At 34.4% G+C, this 12,767-nt stretch overlaps 1 protein-coding gene across 6 annotated transcripts in view; it reads left to right on the top strand.

Annotated features, from left to right (window-relative positions):
* Window positions 1-12,767, top strand: part of LOC136035161 (tumor protein D54-like) — a 165,042-nt gene that overhangs the window by 133,723 nt on the left and 18,552 nt on the right. The gene's annotated exons all lie outside the window — the stretch shown is intronic.

Below are 12,767 nucleotides of genomic sequence, written 5' to 3' on the forward strand. Positions count from 1 at the left end.
AATACGTACATCTACTATATAGTATAGGCTGCTAATAATCTCGCAATAAGTGTTATATTTGGAATTTCTAAGAAATCGTTGAACAGAAACTTTAACTATAACCAGGAAAACAGCTTTTACCACTTATAAGCTTCTCACCCAAAACACCTTAAGCTAGACTTTAACCCGTTCAATCATTGCGGGCTTCTTTAAGCCACAGTTAACACTTCGTGGCCCGAATTGTAGAAAATTGTTTGAAAAGAAATACATTTGAACTTTTATTTGTTCGTCATAGAAAGGCAATCTGGTCTTGAAAAAAAATACCTAATTGAAGTTATTGTGTAGAAAATTCACCAATATAATATGGAATATCCAAGGAAAAGTTCGTGCATGACTTCAAACTATAAAAAGTTTCAAGTGATCAAACATGATATTAAAATAAATTATTCTAACTTCTTAATCTTATTCACAATCCCCAGTACAATAATTCCGGTGCGGAAAAATACGTACATCTGCTATATACTATACGCTGCGGAGCTGCTAATAATCTCGCAATAAGTGTTATATTTGGAATTTCTAAGAAATCTTTGAACAGAAACTTTTACTATAACCAGGAAAACAGCTTTTACCACTTATAAGCTTCTCACCCAAAACACCTTAAGCTAGCCTTTAACTCGTTCAATCATTACGGGCTTCTTTAAGCCGCAGTTAACACTTCGTGGCCCGAATTGTAGAAAATTGTTTGAAAAGAAATACATTTGAACTTTTATTTGTTCGTCATAGAAAGGCAGTCTGGTCTTGAAAAAAAAATACCTAATTTAAGTTATTGTGTCGAAAATTCACCAATGTAATATGGAATATCAAAGGAAAAATATGTGCATGACTTCAAACTATAAAAAGTTTCAAGTGGTCAAAGATGACATTAAAATGAATTATTCTAACTTCTTAATCTGTTTTTATTCCCAATCTCCAGTACAATAATTCCAGTGCGGAAAAATACATACATCTACTATATAGTATAGGCTGCTAACAATCTCGCAATAAGTGTTATATTTGGAATTTCTAAGAGATCATTGAATAGAACTTTAACTATAACCAGGAAGACAGCTTTTACCACTTATATTCTTCTCACCCAAAACACCTTAAGCTAGCCTTTAACTCGTTCAGTATCGAATGTTTCTCCCCATAATCTGCTGGGCTTGGTACTACTCTGAAGACACCAGATAAGCATAGCAAGATATATTGTTGCTCCTCATGAGACCCATTACTACCTTTTCAAGAAAAGTTCGGAGCGATGTTAGTTACTGTCTTCCATGGGTTGAATCTACTCGGCTCTTTTTGAGGAACTCGTTTTAGCTTCTCCCTCAACCCTCTGCCACCGTTTGTCATAGAAAAAAGACGAAAATGAGGTAAATACTCACTTGTAGAAGGGAATGAGGGCAGTGTTGTCGTATTTCTGTTAAAGCATAGCCCTGCAGTGAAGGTGAGAATACGCCTAAGATACAAATTTATGAGTTGCTTTCAAAAATATGTTCATTTTAAGAATACAATAACCAACCACATGAAAAAATACTCAAATGGCACAAAGATACCTCATTTGGCAACAATGATTGAGGTTGAATACTTGTGACACAGGTCTTTTATGCGTGGGATATCAGTTCGGTAAGTTCTGTATGATGGAATTTTAAAATCAGAGTGTGTTCATTTGTTCAAGTGAAACTTCATCAGAAACACCTTAAAAATTGAACACACTTTTATAGCTATCATTTTAACAGTGAGGGGTTACAGCATCATGCCACTATTAATTCTAACACTTTCAGTCAATATCCATGGTGATATTTATAATATTATACACATGGCAAATATCATTATTTATCTGATCTAGTGGCTGTTTTATAGAAAAGAGTTGAAGCCTCAAGTATTTTTAGACGGTTATATCTTTCATTACTCTCGAAGCAGTATTTAACAAGTGAAACTTCATCAGAAACACCTTAAAAATTGAATACACTTTTGTAGCTATCATTTTAACAGTGGGGGGGGGGGGGTACAGCATCGTGTCACTATTAATTCTGACACTTTCGGTTAATATCCATGGTGATATTTATAGTATTATAGAAATGGCAAATATCATTACTTATCTGATCTAGTGGCTGTTTTATAGAAAAGAGTTGAAGCCTCAAGTATTTTTTAAGACGGTTATATCTTTCATTACTCTCGAAGCAGTATTTAACATGGCTTCGGATCTGATAGCTGGTAGAAGCAATGTATTAAGAATACAATGACCAACCACATGAAAAAATACTCAAATGGCGCAAAGATACCTCATCTGGCAACAATGATTGAGGTTGGATACTTGTGACACAGGTCTGTTATGCGCAGGATATCAGATCGAGAAGTTCTGTATGATGGAATTTTAAAATCAAAGTGTGTTCGTTCGTTCAAGTGAAACTTCATCTGAAACACCTTAAAAATTGAACACACTTTTGTAGCTATCATTTTAACAGTGGGGGGGGGTTACACATCATGCCACTATTAATTCTGACACTTTCGGTTAATATCCATGGTGATATTTATAGTATTATAGAAATGGCAAATATCATTATTTATCTGATCTAGTGGTTGTTTTATAGAAAAGAGTTGAAGCCTCAAGTATTTTTAAGGCGGTTATATCTTTCATTACTCTTGAAGCAGTATTTAACAGGGCTTCGGATCTGATAGCTGGTAGATTATTAATGACTCAAAGTTTAGATTTATCTACCCCGGCTCTGATACTGCCTTTCACTCCTCGAGTTTGATGTGACGAATTCAGATCTTATTATCCTCTAAACTTTGAAGAGATGGCGCTGACTTTAGCTTATTACTATTAGCCTGGTGCTTAACGTCTGGCTTGGCTCCACCTGTTAGCTTGCAATACTCAGAACAATGGACTGCGTCAGTGGCCGCTGTCTAGTAAAAAGTAAACCACGGCCTATAGTAGTCTGAATATAAAAAATGAAATTTTGAAGTAACAGTGTAGTGAAAAACATTTTTTACATTAAAAACATATATAAAGCATTTTATAACACTGTTTAAGACGTAGTGATTTTCATTCAGAAAAAAATTATTGAAATTAAAGAGAAAATTGTTGAAACTTCAAAAACTAGCCTTATGCTTTCAAAACATAAAAAATAGTGTGCCATTGAAAATAACATTGTTGAAAACCCTGAATTGGAGAATTAAACTCCACGATTTAGGAAAGTCACATTTTTACATAGTTAGCACTTATGTGTCTTCCTTTTTTTTGTCCCTGAGAGTGACTGCATTGAACCAATTGTTCTAGAATATTCAGAGATAGGCTTATTTGAACAAAATTCAAAATATGTGCCCTTTGTGGGGCTTATTGCCCTTTTTAAGTACAAAAGAGGATGCGTCACAGTTTGAAAAAAAAAGTGTCTTTTTCTACAATTCGGACCACGAAATGTTAAGTGTGGCTTAAAGAAGTCTGTAATGACTGCAAATACAAATTCTAAGATAGCTAATCGATTTTTCATGGTCTAAAACTCTATAATAGTGGTTTATAGTTCCCATCTCGAAAAGTGAATAGGCAACCGCCCCAAACCAGAGGATATAACTAATGAATAAATGAATGAAATACTTTATTACTCATCAACACAAAAAAGTGAAAACGATGAGTACAAAAAGAGAGAAAAATGTGAAATATAAGGAAATACTATACATAAAAATACATAGCACTGACTACAAACAAATCAAAAAAGAATACCCATCCAGGGGTGGTTCATGTTTTTACTACACAGGTTAGACGCCAGGACTAATACTAAAAATAGGGTCAACAATCAAATATTTTTTGAAATTGTAGAAATGCTCTACGTTCGGCTTCTAAAGGTTTCTGTTTCATTATTTTTGTAAACTATGCCTGTTTTTGCTGATTGGGTAAACTCCTCCCTCTCCCATGTGTAGGTGCACTAACCTTTGGGGCCCAAGTATGCAGTCTAATGCTACCTTACCAAGTAATCCGACCCTTATTTCAAACTAACTTTTATCGGAACGAAAAGTGTTGATCTTAATAGGTTTTTTCTCAATCTCTTCTCCTTTGAGACTCTCTTTTTCCAATATTGATGTGTCAAAAGAACTCTTATGTCTTTTTCCCCTGAAGCTTATAAGACACAGATTCTGTCAATGGTTCCCTTAGAATATTTTTGTGTCATTTTGCAGAGAAGAATCCCGCTTCCTGTTGAAAACTTCTTGGGAACTAATTTTGGGAATCAGAATGAGTAGCATTAGGCAGCATTAACAAGGAGACAAAGACTTTGCATTTTCATTATTCATCTTCTTGCTAATGGGACTATCCGTTTTTAAGAATTCTATGTGATCCCTCGTGTGAAAACATAATAAGCGAACAAAACTAAGTACATACATACATACATAAAGTAGTCGGTACAATGCTGTTTCTTTACCATATGGCACTTTATTTTAGAGCTACTGCACCGTACTAGAGCTACTGTACCAAACAATGCAGTTTCTTTACCATATGGCACTTTATTCTAGAGCTACTGCACCAAACTGGAGCTTCTGCACCAAACAATGCAGTTTCTTTACCATATTGCACTATATTCTAGAGCTACTGCACCAAACTAGAGTTTCTTTACCATATACCAAACAATACAGTTTCTTTACCATATGGCACTTTATTCTAGAACTACTAAAAGGAAATATAAAGAATGCCTAGATAGGGTCTCAAATGATCTTTTAAACTTCTCTGTACAATCCTCCAGCGGCCTGCTAGTGCAGAAGAAAAGAACGAAGAAGGGGATGCATCAGTGTTATCTAAGCCAAAATACCGTTTCAAGATGGTGATTTAAACCTTCAGGTTTAGGTTTTCGACGATTTTGGTCTTGGAAACTATTCTGGGAAATCATGATAGATAGATTTAGGCAGTATTTGTCAAATATTGTACTTTTTTACCATCTATTTGAGGCAGAACGAAAGGCAGGTCCTTCCCGAATGGGGTGGGAAAATGTCATACGGAAGGGATCCAAAAGAAAATAGGAACTTCATGTGGGAGGGGGGGGTAAAAAATAAGGTTCTAAATAGTTTGGGTTGGAGGAAAAGTATGCGCAGAAGCGGCCAGAGGTGGTTTGGTGCTGCAGTGAGTTGTTAGTCGTAGTGACAGTAATGGTATTGATAAGGAAACAAAAACTTTGTGATACTTCAGAATTTGTCTCCTCGTCGCTTATGGAACGATTTCTTTCTAAGAATTTCAAATGAGGCCGTTGGAACAAATGCAAAAGCTGAAAAAATGATGCGCGCATGTTTTAATGATGATGATGATGGCGTAAACAGACATAACGTAATTGGTGCATGATGCACCAAAAAAATGTTGTTTCTTTCCCTTTATTATTACACTTTATTATTAACTAAAGTATTATGATTATTTCAATAATTAAAGTAATATAATATTTCGTAAGCAAGTTCTTTGACCACACTACTTTCCACTTACAATTGTAATGAAAACGTATTTATCCTAGCGGTACCCAAACAAGCTTTAAAAAAGTACCTGTATTTAAGCATTTACCTTCAAGCATTACCCGCTTCAGACCTTTTTTATTTGTGTTGAAAGTTCGCTGTCCATTTTATGTTTTTTAGTTTTTATTTTCTATTTCCTTTTTATGGTTTTTGTTTTGTTTTTCTTTTCTTTGTGTTGTATTCTGCGTCTGTTTTGTTGTATTTGCGGGTAAAAAATAAGTTCATTCATTCAAATGGGCCTTTAGCCATGTATTTACAATGGCCTGTTAGCACTGGACAAAAAAAAGAGGGCGCATTAATGCTATCCAAGCTAAAATACGAGTTCAAGATGGGCTGATGAAAAGCTCTGGTTTTGGGTGTTTTTGACAATGGTCATATTATTTATGTACCTTTTTTACCCCACTCTAGTCTCGAGGGATTTTCCAAAATTTCCCATCTTCATTTTTTTGTAATTACAGTTTACTGTTAAGTTTCACTTGGAAACTTAACAGTAAACTTGGAAAATAGCTACTATTCCTAAATCTGCTGTAAAGGGTAATTCTGTTGCTTTAGGCAATTATTTGAAAGACATTTTTTCTTTTACTGTGGGTAGGGATTCGCTCTTTACAAGGCAACAGCTACTACTGCAGCCCTGATTGCAGCGTAATAGCTCAAGCGTGGTATTGCACTTAATTATCTAATCTAACGTGGATACCTTAAGAAAATACGAGAACTTTTATTTTTCAAGGCTACTTTAATCAGTGTCGAAAACGATTGTAATTTCTACCCAATTGCATAAAAACTTTCGGTACCGGGAATCGAACCTTGGCCTGCTGAGTGAGAGCCAGCTATCCTAACCATCCTTGTTATTCTAACGATCAATTGCAATCATGTGGGGAATGTTGTAGCACATAGGGTGAACATCGGTGAAGATGGTGACATGTTCGTAGTGCGTTAATCAAATTATGATTGTATATTTTGTATTTGTGTGTTTGATTCAGGCTGAAGATTCAAATATAACGTAATGTGCATGATGCACCGAAAATACTGTTTCTTTCCCATGTGACACCTTATTATTAATTAAAGTATTATGAAATATTATATTATTTCAGTAATAAAATAATATAATATTCCATGAATATAATAGTTTATAAATAAGCTATATATTTGCATGTGTCAGGCGGAAATTTCGCATATAGTTTGGATACTCTTAAAAAAAAACCAATAATTATATACTTCGGAATTCACTAACGATAAAAGTTTGCAAAAAGTCAAACTTTGATCTTATTTGGAAAATTCATTGAGTAAATGATTAAATAAATTGAGTAAAATTCAGTAAGTAATATATATATATATATATATATATATATATATATATATATATATATATATATATATATATATATATATATATATATATATATATATATATATATATATATATATATATATATATATATATATATATATATATATATAACAAAAACAAAAACAGTTTTAGTGATTGTATTTTAATGTGAGTCTCGTTTATATTTTCATTTGTTTTTCTGAGGACGGCCCTTGGATATGGGGTTGGAATATTCATGTAGGGTTAAGGTTCCATTGTCTTAAGGAAAATTCCCTGTTGTTTGTATTCATTGAGTAACCTCAATTATGTTGATGTGGTTTGACTAGCCTACTTTTTGACTTGACATTTGGACTTGCCTACTTTTACCCCAATCTCGTTCAACTATTAAAGGTAATTTTGTTCTGACATTGCTTAAAAAAAAAGTTTGTCAATTCAGTATTTATAAGCATAGCAATATTTTGTATTCCAATGTCTATATCAATCTTCCCTTTGGGTCAATCTTTCCCCGATATAAAGTATGCAAAGAAATATTATTAGTTTTTATGAAGCGAAAGGAAATTTTGGAGCTCAATTTATCCAGGCAGAATAGTTGTTATTATTAAAAATTTTCATTATTGTTTTTTTAGAATTATCTATAAAAAAAAAATAGGAAATAACATTTTAAACAATTTTTCATTAAATCTTTCTTTCCGAAAAATTTTGTGTTTAGGGGACTGGGTGAGAGAACCAAAATATTTACACTGACAGACTGGTTCCCCAATAACGGGGTCGGCAAAACGGGCCTACATTTTCAAACACTTCGTGGTAACGAACTGTAAGTAAGTAGCGACCAGTCTCAATAGTAGCAGGAACTCTAAAAAAGGGTATTTTGATACCTGTGACTATATCAAAACAATTGGATTTTTGTGATCATTTTAAATATATAAATTTTATTAAGTTTAGTTATACCCATCAGAGGTTACGAACCTGAGAAAGTATGTCTGATTTTCAAAAAAAGAGGGAAAGATCCCCTAAAATTCATGTACTCTTGATGAAAAGCCCATCGTCATATTCAGCGTATCAGAGATCTCTACTGTAGAGGTTTCAAGCTCCTAACTGCCAAAATGTGGAATATTTTACTTTTTGTACTTTTTTTTTCAGGGGTAATCGTATCGACCCAGTGGGTCTAGAAAATTAGAAAGGACTCATTATAACGGAAATTAAAAGTTGTAGTGCCCTTTTTAAGTGACCAAAAAAATTGGAGGGCAACTAGGCCTCCTTCCGCGCCTTTTTCTCTAAAAGTGTCCTATCAAAGTTCTGAGACTGTTATTTTGTTCAGCATAGTTGAAAAGCCTAATAACTATATCTATGGAGATAACTTGACCCCCATAGCTCCTGGGGAAGATAATAGAATTTGCACATTGCTAACGTATTGTATTTCGATAGTATTAGTATTTTGGGAAGTATGCATACATTTTTTGGGTGGGGAGGACGAATTTTTCGCTGAGGACTTTGATCGGGGAGAATTTTTCATGGCGAGGGAATTTTCCAGGGGACGCACTTTTCAGGGAAAGTTGTATACTGGGGGAATTTGAAAGAATTCCTATACGAAATTTCTTTATATGACTTGCTTTCTCATTACTAACTCAATTTTACGCGTTGAGGTGTTAAGGGTAATTGGTCCGGGGTAAATTTTCACCAGGATTAAATTTTCCAGAGGATATCTCCGTGGGGAGGGGGATTTTTCCGTGGAGGTGGAGCCATATTCCTTGGCGTTACTTGGAAAACGATCAGAAGTTAAATAAAAGAAACAAATTTTTTCAACTGAAAGTAAGGAGCAATATTAAAACTTAATACGAACAGAAATTATTACGTATATGAGGGGATTTGCCTCTTCCTCAACACCTTGCTCTTTACGCTAAAGCTTAAATTTCTTCCCAGTTCTTTAAAAACGACTCCTGAAACACAAGGGGAGTTTCCCCATCCTCAACACCTTGCTCTTTACGCAAAGCTGAAATTCTGTCCCAATTCTTTAAAAACGACTTTTGAAACACAAGGGTCGTTTAATTAGAACAATAAGTAACTATTTTTTTATTCCGAAAGATTTTATCGTGAAGAGCGAGGTGTTGAGGAGGGAGCAACCCCCATCGTATACGTAATAATTTCTCTTTATTTATGTTTTAGTATTGTTCCTTACTTTCAGCTGAATTATTTTTTTCATTTTTTAAAAGACAGAGTCACGTCTGTGGGTGAAGGGAACCTCTGCACAAAAAAAAAAAAACATGAAAAAAATTTTGATTCGCCTATAAGTGGGCTAAGCTTATTTTTCACGATATTTTTCAGTTGGAGGCTGTGGCCCTTATCTTGACCATTATTGAAAACTGGCAATTTTATCCATAATCCATAACATAGTATTTTTCTGGGGAGGGAAGAGTCGCCTCTATTATTGCTTCCTTTTTAATAAGTGTTTGTTACTGAATACACAGTTTATCAAATTCAAACGATGTACAAGAAGATAGAAGTGGAGTAGGGTACAGGATGCTTCTAAACAGCATGTAAGAGAACCCGGTGGAATCATTTAACTAATCGATCTGACTGAGACATCTAGGTTAGATTCGCACTGCTGGGTTGCTTAGATGAGTATAGTTTTGTATTAGTGTGCAATCCACACTTTCATAATTTTAAATATTAAGTTACTCTCCACCCCTTACGTAAAGCCTCATAAATATTTTTGAAAGTAAAAATTTTGGAGGCCTGAAATTCCTTTTTCATGGTAAAATATGTATGTTAATGTGTTGTTTTATTATTATTTTCTTATTACGGTTTCACTTCTGTTTTGCAATATATTTATCGTATAATGGCCCCCTCCCAACCTAAAATAGTCCTCCTCTTTTCTTTTATCGCTAGGAGTTTTTTTCTCTCTTATCTTTAATGTTCAATCGTGATTTTTCATCTTACAACTAAAGCAAACTTGGTGTAGGCGGAGTTTTCATTAGAAGTAAGATGAAATTTTCTAAATCATTTTCTCTTTGTAGAACTCTCTCTTCTTAAATGTGATCATAGCAAGAACGTCAATATTTGCTATCCTAAAGCGTAATTCTTCAGTATTCGCATGTCTTATTCATTTAATATCCTATGGAGCAGAAAATGGTCTTTTCCTGGAAGTTTCATAAACTGCTTCTTTTTGCGAAATAGCGATAAGTTTGGAAGGTTCACTGTTGTCAAGTAAACTCCTTTTTATCATCAAACGAACGGATCGGACCATGACCAGCGTCCATACGCCGTTTCTGGCGACGTATACTTTTGATCAGTCGGCTTCTCAATACGAGTTACGAGGTGAAAATTTTTCACCATTTTTCGATTCTGATACCAAAGAGAATGATAAATCAAAAATTAACAGTAGTCGAAATAGGGAGGTTCAACACGGGGGATATTCTTTTTCTTAAATATAGAGTTAAGGCCAGAAAGTTTAAGATCAGAATGCTCAGAAAAAAATAGAATAAAGCTTACAAAAGGCAATATCATTATGGATGTTTTAACCTGAAAAGCTATTAAGGCATTTCAAAATTAGACTTGTATTCTATTTGAAATAAACTATTGGCTTATTCCCATGATGTTCTTGTTTAGGAAGTATTAGATTGTGTTGCAGAATTATCTACTGGCTACTACCAAGTAAGTCTGCCCAACTCTAGACAATACCAAAAATGCTTACTATTTGTAGATTCGTACGGCTTTTGTCCGGCCCAAATGGTAGTCATGAAAATTCTTAAGGGAGTGCAAAAATAAAAATAAAGTAATTATTATTTGAGAGAAATTCAGAAAGTTTAGGAACTTGGGGAGGCCTACTTGTCTCCCGGCTTGAGTCTCTGTTTCTGTCGCTTGTTGCCTGGAAGATTTTAGAATTATTTTTGCGTTATCGACAGTGGTAGTAGGAATGACTTATAATACTGAGACACAGAAAAAACCATAGCGTGATTACTGATATATAAATAAATTACAATTTACATATTGTTTCTTTGTTCAAATTTTTTTTAGACCGTATACTCAGATAATATGTTTGTCCGATCCTGGAAAGGATTTTTTTCCAGTTCTCCTTCCGCTTTTTAGATACGCTTTTGTATGCATATGAGTTGCTTGAATGACGATACGTCTACAAGCTACTTCTGGCAAACTCCTTAAAATGGGAGAATGGTCAGAGATAACTCGATTGTTTAATGTTCATTTTGCAAGGGTTTGTAATTATAAACTTCATTTCCCTGGGAATTTTTCCCTGGTAAGGTTTCTAAAACGGTCAAGAGGTGCTCAAAGTGGTTGCCCTTTCTCCGCCAACCAACATCTTGAAGTGACGGTTTATCTGTTCCATTTGGCACATTTCACGAAAGGCATGACATGATTCACGCCATGATTGGTACACGCTCTCTTTTACTCGTACGTGCGATGATTTTTTGGGGGCAGGGGTGTGTTTTGTTAATAATAAAATATTAATTTTGTTTATAGTTTGAATTCAGAAGTGTCAAGAAATTTGGAACAATATAAGATAATGGGTTGGGACTTTGCTCCGATCTTTGCCCCTCCCCCTAAATACGCCCCTGATTTTGTAGGCGATTTCAAAAGGATGTAACTCCTTGAGCTACTTGGAGTTATTGAGGTAAGTGTAGGGCGTAATGTTATGCTCGGTTGCTATAAATATCCGTACATCCTGGCAGTTTTAGTAAACTTACATTTTTTTCATGCCTGAAAAGTTTTTTTTTATGAAAATGGTTATCGCCTCTCTTTTCAAAACCTTGCCACTGGGAGTGACACATAAAGAACGAAAGTACAACATCTCTGAAATTAGAGTTGTTTATCGTTTGGTCGTTTTTCAAATGGTTCGTGGTAAAGAATGTGGTAGAAATATAGTTTTGATAGCAATGGATACATAAAAAATCTAATTTTGATGCTTATTCAAAATACGCAAAATTCCTCAAGTTTAATGCTACCTATCAACAGCTACTAGCTTTAGAAAATTTGCCCAGTTTTTGGCAAATGAGGGAAACTCCACCAAAAATAAAGGGATTTTAATGAAAATGACACCATCAGATTCAGTATATCAAAGAATCCTACTTTAGATGTTTCAAGGTCCTATACACAAAAATGTGGAATATTGCATTTTTGGGCAAGGGCGATCGTATCGAAACAGTTACCCTATAAGATCGGGAGGGGGCTTGTTTGATTGGAAATCAAAAGTTCTAGTGCCCTTTTTTAAGTGCTTAAAAATATTGGAGGGCTACTAACCCCCTTCCAAACCCATTTTTTACGAAAATCTTCTGATCAAAGTTTTGAGATGGCCATTTAGTTCAGCATAGTTTACAAATTTAATAACTATGTCTTTGAGGATGACTTGACCCCCTGAAGCCCCCGTAGGAAGGAGTAGAAGCTATGAACTTTTCCCATTGTTTACACTTAATATTGGCTATTGGGAAGTATGCAGATACTTTTTGCGTCGGGGAATTTTCTGTCGGGGCAGGGGGTTACATGGGAGGATCTTTCCAAGGAGAAATTTTTTGTGGGGGATGGGTTTTCTCACGAAGGGAGCACCGGGATTTCCCGGCATCATTTAAAAAATGATGAAAGATGATGATGATAGACTATCATTGACAAGTGAAATTTATCATCTGATTATTCCATACTTTTCTTACTCTTCTTATGACCATTTTAACCGCTACTTAATTGTTTTATAGTAAAACTAGCTATTCTTTCATTTTTTAAATATGTCTGGTACAAAATATAGTATTCTTAGTTGCCAGTTTTAAATTCTATCGAGTATTAAGTTGAATATTCTGTAATTAAAATGTACAATTAGCATTTACAATTTTTCGTTACAACCTTGTCTGCTATACAGCTTCTTTTTTTGTTTAGTTTATTTATTCTGCCTCATTAAATAATTGGTGCTATTTATTTTTTCAGCACACTGATGTAT

Source organism: Artemia franciscana, chromosome 14 (genome assembly GCF_032884065.1).
Source record: "Artemia franciscana chromosome 14, ASM3288406v1, whole genome shotgun sequence".
NCBI classification, from domain to species: Eukaryota; Metazoa; Arthropoda; class Branchiopoda; order Anostraca; family Artemiidae; genus Artemia; species Artemia franciscana.